The sequence below is a fragment of the Petaurus breviceps genome, unplaced genomic scaffold (assembly GCF_028583685.1).
Source record: "Petaurus breviceps papuanus isolate PSGF00001 unplaced genomic scaffold, PetGlider_PUasm1.0 173, whole genome shotgun sequence".
NCBI lineage: Eukaryota > Metazoa > Chordata > Mammalia > Diprotodontia > Petauridae > Petaurus > Petaurus breviceps.
Genome location: NW_027185759.1, coordinates 12,803,079 through 12,813,299, shown reverse-complemented (window position 1 = coordinate 12,813,299; position 10,221 = coordinate 12,803,079). Strand labels below are relative to the sequence as shown.

At 36.1% G+C, this 10,221-nt stretch overlaps 1 long non-coding RNA gene across 1 annotated transcript in view; it reads left to right on the top strand.

The window, feature by feature from the left end:
* Positions 1-10,221, top strand: part of LOC138157700 (uncharacterized) — a 71,955-nt gene that overhangs the window by 58,893 nt on the left and 2,841 nt on the right. The window lies entirely within an intron of this gene.

The window sequence follows — 10,221 nt, the reverse complement described above, 5'->3', positions numbered from 1 at the left end:
TAGATAGATAGATAGATAGATAGATAGATAGATAGATAGATAGATAGGTTATGCCTATCTACATATAGATAGTTAGAGATGGCGATATACTGATTGAGGTCCAATGCTAGCTCACAAAATCCTGTTTATATCCTAATATACCTGACATATTATTGCAACAATTGCACTCTGGAACTTCAGTCCTATATGCAGCAAAGTTTCAGATGAAAATACTGTCAGAATTACAACCTGGAGACCAGGTACTCTCCTTATCCCCAAACTTGAAGAGGGAACTGCACCAGTCCAAAATCCCTAAAAATGATTTAGGGGGCTGGACCAGCTGGTCTCCCTATGATATTTTCTTATCTTAGAGTAGTTACATTCTATTCCACTTTTAACTTATTATTATTATAAATAACAATAATAATTACTCTTATTTTTTCTGCTATACATTGATACAATCATCTTTCTGCCTAGGCATTGATGCAGTATTCTAAGATCCTTTGTCAAAAATGCTCAAGAAGGACAGTTGAAATATGAGTGGGAGATGCTTCTTTCATAATAAGGATAAAGGAAGAATTTTAGCTAATATTAAACAGTACAATAGTAGTAATGTGAATTTGGAAAAATGGAGGGCAATTGACTTTATTCATATTGTCATTAAGAGGCCCCTTAAGAACTTTTCTGTGATGCTCCTTAAAAAGTATATTGAGTCTCCACTTACCTGTTTATTTTTATATAAAATAAAGATGTTTTAGATCTTCCAAGTATTTGCTACATGAACTGCTTAGATTATTTATTCTCATTTCACCTCAATCTTTTGACAGATCAATTAAGTAACTTTTTTGTAGATTGAAGCCAGAAAGGAAAAAAAAGGAAAATATAACCGCAATTACATTTTACAAATTGATGTGTTGATAAATCAGTGTGAATCCACAGTCATTCTTTCATTTAGTTGCACAATGTAAAAATTAGGACTTAAAAAACTCTATTATGATTTTAAAGAGATGATTACCTTTTTATAAAGAAAAGTAGTCTGTGCAGAACATAAAAAGAATTATGATTTCTGTAACAATTGATAACAATAAGTTATGAGAGAAAATTAAATACTACTGCACCTTAATTAAGCTTTGATATGCCAGTATCATGGGGTGATGAGCTTGAGTTTCATGTTTTAATGGGCTCTGTGTTGAAGGCTGAAGGAGGAATACTATGAAAAATGGCATCAGTGTGCCAGAGATTGCATTGGGAAGCAAAGGCGATCAGACAACCTTCTAACAAGAGGTTTCATCTCCTTTTAGCCTTCAAGGTTTCAAAAAAGAAAATCAACCCACAAATGGAAGCAGAGCTCATAGTACTGCCTAGATCTTTGGAGGAAGAAAGAATGTATGAGTTCAACTCATACTTCTTTCTTCTTACCCTGTCCTAACCCTGGTTTGTACCTTTGCCCTTTCTGTGGACAATTTGCCATTGCCTACTTTTTGACAAATCCCAACTCCTGTTCCTCTATTCTGATCCTCATTGATCTTGGCAGCATTTGACACAAGGGACAAATTCCTTCTCTTGGAAACCCCCTTCTCCCCCTCCTCCCCCTTGTCTCCTTCCTCCTCCTCCTCCTTCTTCTTCCTCCCTTTTCCATTCCCTCCTTCACCCTCTCTCTCTCTGTCTCTCTCTCCCATCCCCCTCTCCTCCCTTCTCATCTTGTAACTTGTTCAGCTCCTATGAGTTTAATTGTAAAATTTTATAAATTTTTAATATATATTTTCAGTACTAAATTCTCAACCACCCTTGCCCACACCCATTGAAAAGGCAAGGAATAGGATACCAATTGTACAAAAGGAGTCATCCAAAATATTACCACATTAAGGCACTTGCCATAGTTGAACTATGCTCTCTCTGCAAATGACTCCCAGATCTATTTATGAACCCCTGCCTGTCTCTTGAGCTTCAGTCCTCCATAAACAACTGCCTATGGAACCTTTGCAACTGAATGTCTCAGAGATATCTCAACTCCCTTCCATTTCCCCCAAACCTCCACTTCTTTGAAACTTCTCTATTTCTGCTAATGGCACCACTATGCTTCCAGTCTCCCGGGTTTATAACCTCACATTATTTTGAACTCACTCTCCCTCACTCTCCATATCCAATTAGTTGCCAAAACTTGTTGTTCTTATCTCAAAAACATTGCCCCCATTCAATGACTTCTTTTACCACATTAGTTTATCATCATTCATCATATCTTGCCTAGATTGCCACATCCAATTAATTGGTCTCTCTACCTCAAGATACTCTCCACCACAGTCTCTCTGCCACCAAAGTACTTTTCCAAAGCCAGATTTGATCCCCACCCAATCAACTCCAGTGGTTCCATATTGTATCTAAGATAAAATAAAATCTCCTCTGTTTCTCTTTTAAAACCCTACAATCAGACCTCAAATTATCTTTCCAGGCTCATTGGGTATTATGTTCTCTCCCTTACTTTGTGATCCTGCCAAACTGACCTCTCCTTCTCTGTATATTATCCTCTATGTTCCATCTCCATCCCCTCATAGTGGCCTTTCTTGAGCCCCCAAATGCTTGTGTCTTCTCTCTCAAACCAACTCCTAGTTAACTAATATATTTGTATAGTTTAACTCTGTATTTATGTTGTATGTATTTTCGTGTCTACTTATTTTTTCCCATGAATATAAGATCCTTAAAGTTATGAAGTAGTTCATTTTTTTGGACTTCTATCCTCAACATCTAGCAAGGTGTCTTGGTGTGCTGGCACATAGTAGTTGCTTAATCAATATATTTTGATTGATTGATCCTTTGTGCACATTGACTTGTTGTCTACTTCTTCAGGATTACTGTGGTCTTTTTGTGACTACCTTCTTTCTCCTAGTATCTGGGAAATATTGGAGATCAATTCTATAGATCAAAGACCACTATTATATTCCCTCATCCTTTCTCCTTCTATCTATATTCATTTGATAATATACTTAAATGATACATGTTTTTAAAACCCATCTTACCCAGCCTGGAAAAAAAGGGGCTATTCATGGGGCAACTTCCACTACTATTTAGGATGAGAGTGTTGACCTGCTGTTTCTGACCTAGGCTGGTTCATTCTTCCTTGGGCATTGTGCTGGTCTCTTACACTAAAGGGCTCACAATATTAATGTTGATCTTACTGTTAATATCTGATCAGCATAACCCACTGAAGTTCAGAACTCCTGAGTTTAAGATCTGCCAACATTATACTCCTCCACAGCTAGGATTGCAGGCATGCACCACCCTACCTGACAATAACACATTCTTAAAATGAAGCTAATAAAAATGATGCATATGCCAGGACCATCTCCCAATCCTCTCTTCAGTCAGTCTTATCTCTTACCTACTGAAACATAAAGTGCCTGGGGCCATGAACTTCAGCTTCAGAACATCAATTTCCTTAATGAAGTATTGGAGCAAGATGATTGTTAAGGTCTCTTACAGTTCTAACTTTCACAGATTATCCTGTAAAGATTTCTACTTGAATTCTCCATCACCACTTTGTGTTAAACATAAAATTCATATGATATATGTATCACAGAGCCTTGAGAGAATAGCAATCAAAACTAGAATATGGCAATAGAAGGGTAAGTATATTCCAATAAAAAATTGAAATTATCCTTATTTCACAGGCACAGATACTTCCTCCATCAATTCATCAAGAAAAATCATCATGTCTGAGTAGAATATGTCATGACTAGTAATGAAAACTTTCTGCTAATAAGCCTGTCTAAGCTTAGGTAGGCTGCAATTCTGACAACACCCTATTGCTTGGATCTTACTCAAAGACTTTTCAGCTTCATAAAACTTGTTGGAACTTAAGCTCCATTGTCACTATCTTCATTTATCCAGGGTCATCTCCACACCTTGATGAGGCTTTGACTATACTTGATGTGAAAAGATGAGGTTTTAAATAAAGGAAATCAGGATAACACCGTATGTAAATATATTCACTAGTCTGGAAATGAACGTGAGGAAATGAGGAAGGAAAGACACAATTGTTCAGTGTCTGCTATGAACTACAATCTTTTTTGTATATCACAAATTTGTTGTATTTTCTTTTTTTAAAAGCAACTTAAAGCTCAAGGTTACACAGCCAATTATTTCTGGGTGTGGTGCTAAGTATCTGAGCCCGGATTCAATTCCAGGTCATCCCGACTCTGGGGCCAGTACTCTTACTCACTGTGCCACCTGGCCACCTCTAATTTGTTCTATTTTCAATTCACAGAACAAAGCAAGCATTTCCATAACAGAGTACAATAAACAAACTTGCTATTCCCTCTAATTACACAACAAAGTTATTGTGTAAATTTCTTTTTCCACTTTTTTCTTCCACTCCTCATCTTAAAAATATGAACTGTTGCATGTAGAAGTAGTGTTAGATACCTTCCTAGTATTTCCAGAATACATGACCATGTCATTGGTGGCAGTTGCTGGAGAGGGAAATATTATATTGATTCAAGGAAGAATGTTTTAAAAGTTGGTTATGGTAATGTCTTCCTTATAGATGGTAATGTCTTCCTTCTGAGGCCCAGTTCCAGGGGATGTTCAAGGAAAATTTGAAGGACCATGTATTGGTGATCTTGAATTGATCTGTATTTTCATTGCTATCAAGAATGCAACTAGAGCACAAGCTTTTTAAATACCTTTTAAAGTACTTTCAATTTTCAAGTACTTATTTTATTCCTTCTTCTTACCCCCTTCTACTCAGGTGGAGGAAGAAAGAAAAAGAAAACCAAACTCTTATATCCTATAAGCTGTATCCTGTATCCTCAGAGTCAAGCAAAACAAATGTCCACATTAACTATTTTCACAAATATGTCTCAATCAGCACATTAATCCATAATCTCTCTGTCATGAAATAGGCAGCACTATTTCCCATCACCCCTCTGGAATCATGGTGGGTCATTGAGATGTTCTTAGGTGATTCAGACTTAGTGATTTTTATAATATTGATGTTAGTGTATAAATTTCCCTTTTGATTCTACTCTCTTCATTCAGCTTCAGTTCATATATGTCTTTTAACACCTGTTGGAAACTGTCTTTTCTGTCATTTCTTAGAGAATATTAATATTCCATTACATTACATTTGTTAAGCTATTCCCATTTGATGAGCAACCCTTGAGTTTTCAGTTCTTTGTGACCATAAAAATAACTGTCATAAATATTTGTGTACAAATAGGACTTTTCCTTGTATCATCTTTTTGGAGTATAGACCTAGGGATTGGTATCACTGTGTCAAAGGGGATGCACAATTTAATAACTTTGGAGACATAATTGCAAATTTCTTTCTAAAATGTCTGGATCAATTCACATATCCACCAACTGTGCATCAATGTGCCTGCCAGTTTTCCCACAGCCTTTCCAACATTTATCATTCCCTTTTTCTGTCAGCTTTGCAAATATTATTGGCTTGATGTGGGACTTCAGAATTGGTTTAATTTTATTAGTCTAATTAATACTGATTTGGAGCTTTTTTCATATCCCTACAAAGAGCTTGAGTTTCTCCCCTTAATAACTGCTTGTTTATATCTTTTGACATTGGGGAATTATTCATATAAATTTGAATCAGTTCTTTTTGTATCCTAGGAAAGAGAACTTTATCAGAAAAAATGGTCACAAACATTTTTCCTAGTTAAAGGTTTATCTTCTAAACTTAGCTTGATTTTGATTTGTTTGTGTATAGCTTTTAAAATTTTATGTAATAAAAATTGATCATTTTATAATTATGTGATCATCTCTATCCCTTTTTTGGTCATGAACTCTTCATCTCTACATAGATCTGGCAGGTAACTTCTTTTTCTCCCAATGTGTTTATGATGTAGCCTTTCATATCCATGGAAATATAAAAATGTGAGATGCCCGGATTAACAGAATAATAAATAGATAATTTAAATAGCCCAATCTCAGAAAAAGAAATCAAATAATTCATAAATTGTCAAAGAAAAATAACCCAGGACCAGATGTATCCATGAACACATTCCATTGAACATCCTAAGAATAATCAATTTCATTATTATACAAATTATTCATTTAAAAAATGGCCAGAGAATGGAATCTACTAACTTCCTTTTATAGAACAAATATGGCCTTGCTACTTTAACCAGAAAGAGCTAATACAGAGAAAGAAATCACAGAAACTAATAACTCGATCACGACCAGATAGGATTTATATCAGGAATGCAGAATTGATTTAATATTAGGAAAACTATAAACATAAATGATCATATTATAACATGATAAAAAGTCATATGATCACATAAGTAGCTTCAAAAAAAAGTTTTTGATAAAAGACAACCCCATTAGTGTTTTAAAAAAGAACTTCTTATTAGCATGGTAAATAATATAGATTTAAAACCAAGGACCAGTAACATGTATATATAATGGGCATCAACAAGAATCCTCCTCAATAAAATTGAGATGAAGCAAGTATATCCATGGTCAACACTTCTGTTTCATATAGTGCTAGAAATGCTAACTATAACAACAGAAGTAAATGTAATTGAAGTGATAATCATCATTAAAAAGAGAGAGAGGGAGAGAAACAAAATTGTCTTTTGTAGATGATATAATGGTATACTTAGATAACCTTAGAGAGTCAACTAAAATGAATTAAAACAATGGCCACAGAAAATTTGGGAAACATAAAATCAATCCATATGAATCATTTCCATTTCTGTATAATGCCAGTAAAACTCAGCATGAATAAAGAGTAAAAAGAAATTCCCTTTAAACTAATTAGAAAATGCAAAAAAAAATGCTGCTGTTCAGTTGTTTCAGTCATATCTGATTCTTCATGACCCCATTTGGAGTTTTCTTAGCACAGATACGTGGCTTGCCATTTCCTTCTCCAGCTCATTTTAGATATAAGGAACTAAGGCAAACAGGGTTAAATGACTTGCTCAGTGTCACACAGCTAATGAGTATCTGAAATCAGGTTTGAACTCATAAAGATGAATGTTCCTGACTTCAGGTCCAGCACTTCACTGTACCACCTAGCTGTGCACACCCCAATATTCAATCTCTACCTATAAAGATATACACATGAAATATAGTACTGTAACTACAAACCATTCCTTATGGAAATAAAGGTAGACCTAAATGGTTGGAGAAATAATTTCTCACAAGTAGGCAAGCAGAAATATGATTGCAATGATAGCATTACCTAAACTAATTTACTTATTCAGTGCCAAGACAATCAAAATTTCAAAGGATTACTTCAAAGAGTTAGAAAAAAGTTACACAGTTATATGGTGACACAAAAGGTCAAGAATCTCAAGGCAAATAATGGGGAAAAAGTGTGATGGAAGGAGGCATCTCAGGACCAGCTCTCATCCTGTACTACAAAGCAGTCATTCTCAAAAATCTTTGGTACTGATTAAAAAATGGGGAAATAAATGGAGAGAACAGAAGAAATACCGAAGCAAACAAACCAGTGAGCAGGCTTCGATGAACCCAGACACTGCACCGGACTCCGGATTTGACAAACAGTTGACAAAGCTCGACAGAGACACGGCAGGAATGGGACTTAGACCCAGATCTCATGACTTTCCACCAAGACAAGGCTGCAACTGCTTTTCAAGGGAAGGACCAAGCATTGGCTTCTCCTGTTCTTTCTCTCCATGGCAGAAGCTGTTAAAATGCCAAGGAAATGACAGCTACACATTTTTAAAAATCTAACTGAATGACTGAAGAGGTCGTTGAATTTTTAGCCGTGGAAACTGATTTATTTCAAAGTTTGTTTCTTTTCTAACTGAAAATCATGTGCTTAGCAAAGGAGCATCAAAAGAAAGGAAGAAAATGTAGATGTCTCCTCATTTATGATAATCTCTGGGAAACCTGAATAAGCTCCATGGCATATAGGGAAAAGGCAATGGTATGACCCTAGAAATGTGAGGCAAATAATTCTAATCATAAGACTTTAAAAATGTATATATAAAGGCATCGAGGTAGTGTGTGGAGAGAACACTGACCCTGGAATCAGGAGGACTAGAGTTCAAATCCAGCCTCAGACTCTCACTTGTGTGTGGCCCTTGGCATATCACTTAAGATCATTAGGCAGATCAGATTACTTTGTGTCTCACTTTCCTCATCTATAAAATGGGGATAATAATAGTACATATATCCCAAAGTTTCTGTGAATACAAAATGAGATATTTGTGAGACTCTTTGCAAACCTTAAAATATTAAATAAATGCTAATGATTTTAAGCTGCTATTTAGTACTTCGAAGTTAACTGCATTATTTCCTCACACTAACCTCATGAGGTAGGTTACAGAAGTGGGATTTCGATTTCTAGAAAAGGAAAAAGGGAAAGAGAAGTTATGTGACTTCTCCATAATCTCATAGCAGGAAAGTGTCAGACTGCAGCCAAACTTGGGTCTGAATGTGTGATTTCATTGGTCTAGGTAAATCCCAAGGGAGGAAATTCCCTGCACCTGTGTAGATTGGTACTTTCCCTGAAATTTATAGTGGTATTGAGTTTCCTAGAGTGCTGAGAAGTTAAGTGACTTGCCCAGGGTCACACAGTCATTGGGTTTGCAAGGGGGAAACATCAAGCTTCTTGGTTTTGAGACAAGAGTTCTATTTTTTGTGTGGAAGGTTCTTAACCTGGGGCCAAATGGACTTGGTTTTAAAATACTATTTTGAAAACTGTATTTCAGTATGATTATTTTCCTTTGTAATCCTCTGTATTTGGAGAAGGGGTGCACACATTTCACCAGACTGTCAAAGGGGTCTAAGAAATGAAAAAAAAAGTTTGAGAGTTCCTACTCTACTGAAAGGTTCTTGCACTGCCAATCTTATACAGAAATATTCACATAACAAATGTGCATTAACTTGTGAAAATATGGGACAAATATGGAAGTTTGATCTTCAATTCCATTCCTTTTCCACAGATGGACTCCAGGGTCATCACTGCTCAAAGTAGTCCTTTATTAATTCCCTGGGAATATTTGAATTGCATTTTCTGACAAAAACAAAGATGTGTACAGATACCTGAATTTTGTATCCTTTGTCTTTCTGATTGTTCATAGAATGGTTTTAAAACAAAATGTCACAGAGCCCTGGTTCTTTCAATATTTTTACTGTTTCCAAAGGCTAGCATGCCTGGGAAAAGCTTTATTTTTGCTCAGCTTCCTCATTTTCTCCTAAACTAGATAGCCCAGTATGCACATTGGAATTGGAATTTTGTCTTTGGGGGATGCATATGTGGGGTATGGTTTCTGTAGTAGGGTTGAGCTACACAAAATACATTTTAACAGATTTTGAACATTTTTATGCCTTTCTATTAAAAAAGCTTTATTAGCATCCTCTTGGAGAGTTAATGATAACACCTGTGCATTGTGCAATTTGGAGGAGGAAATACATGAGTTTTACCCTCCTTCCCCCATGGGCCCTGCCTTGTGCCTCCTCTTGCCCCACCCTCAATGGGCTGGCTGTCCTGCCACCAGAAGCACCAAAGCTTCCTAGGTTATGAACTAGTTTTCACCAGAAACTGCAGGGTGTCATTTGGCACCGGCTGCCCTGAAAACCAGGAAGTGACCATATTGTTGAAACCCTCAGGAATTTGATAGGTAGTGTTGGCTGCCAAAATCAGATGGCTGAATAAATCTTCCTTTAATCATACCAGGAAACAATATAGCAGAGAGGGTATGGGACCTAGGGTTAGGGAGATCTGCATTCAAACTCATCTCAGAGGCTTAATCATTGTATGACAATGGTCAAGTCACCTTTGTGCCTCAGTTTCCTTATTTGGAAAATAAAGTTGACTTAATGATCTCTGTGGTCCCATTTCAGTTTTAAATTAATATTCTATATAAAAAGTCAAAATACTCTGGAAAAATACAGGATTTCCCAAAAGAAGTTAAAGAGACTTAAAATTTTGCTGGTTGGTTGGTTCTTATTTTTTGTTCTTGAAGAGCACCAAAATGATATCACTGTGTTAGAGTTAAGTTTTAGTATGTCTGACTGTAGCTGATCAGAACAACACAAGCTAGGAATGCTCTATCACAGATTGGGATCAAATAGTCCATGTGAACATTTGGGGTAGATTCTCTAAATCTGCCATCTTCTATTTCTTTTGAGCTATTTCAATTTAACAGATATATAAATAGACAGATAGAAAAGATAGATAGAGAGACAGAAAGGCAGACAGACAGACAGACAGACAGACAGACAGACAGACAGACAGACAGACAGACAGACAGA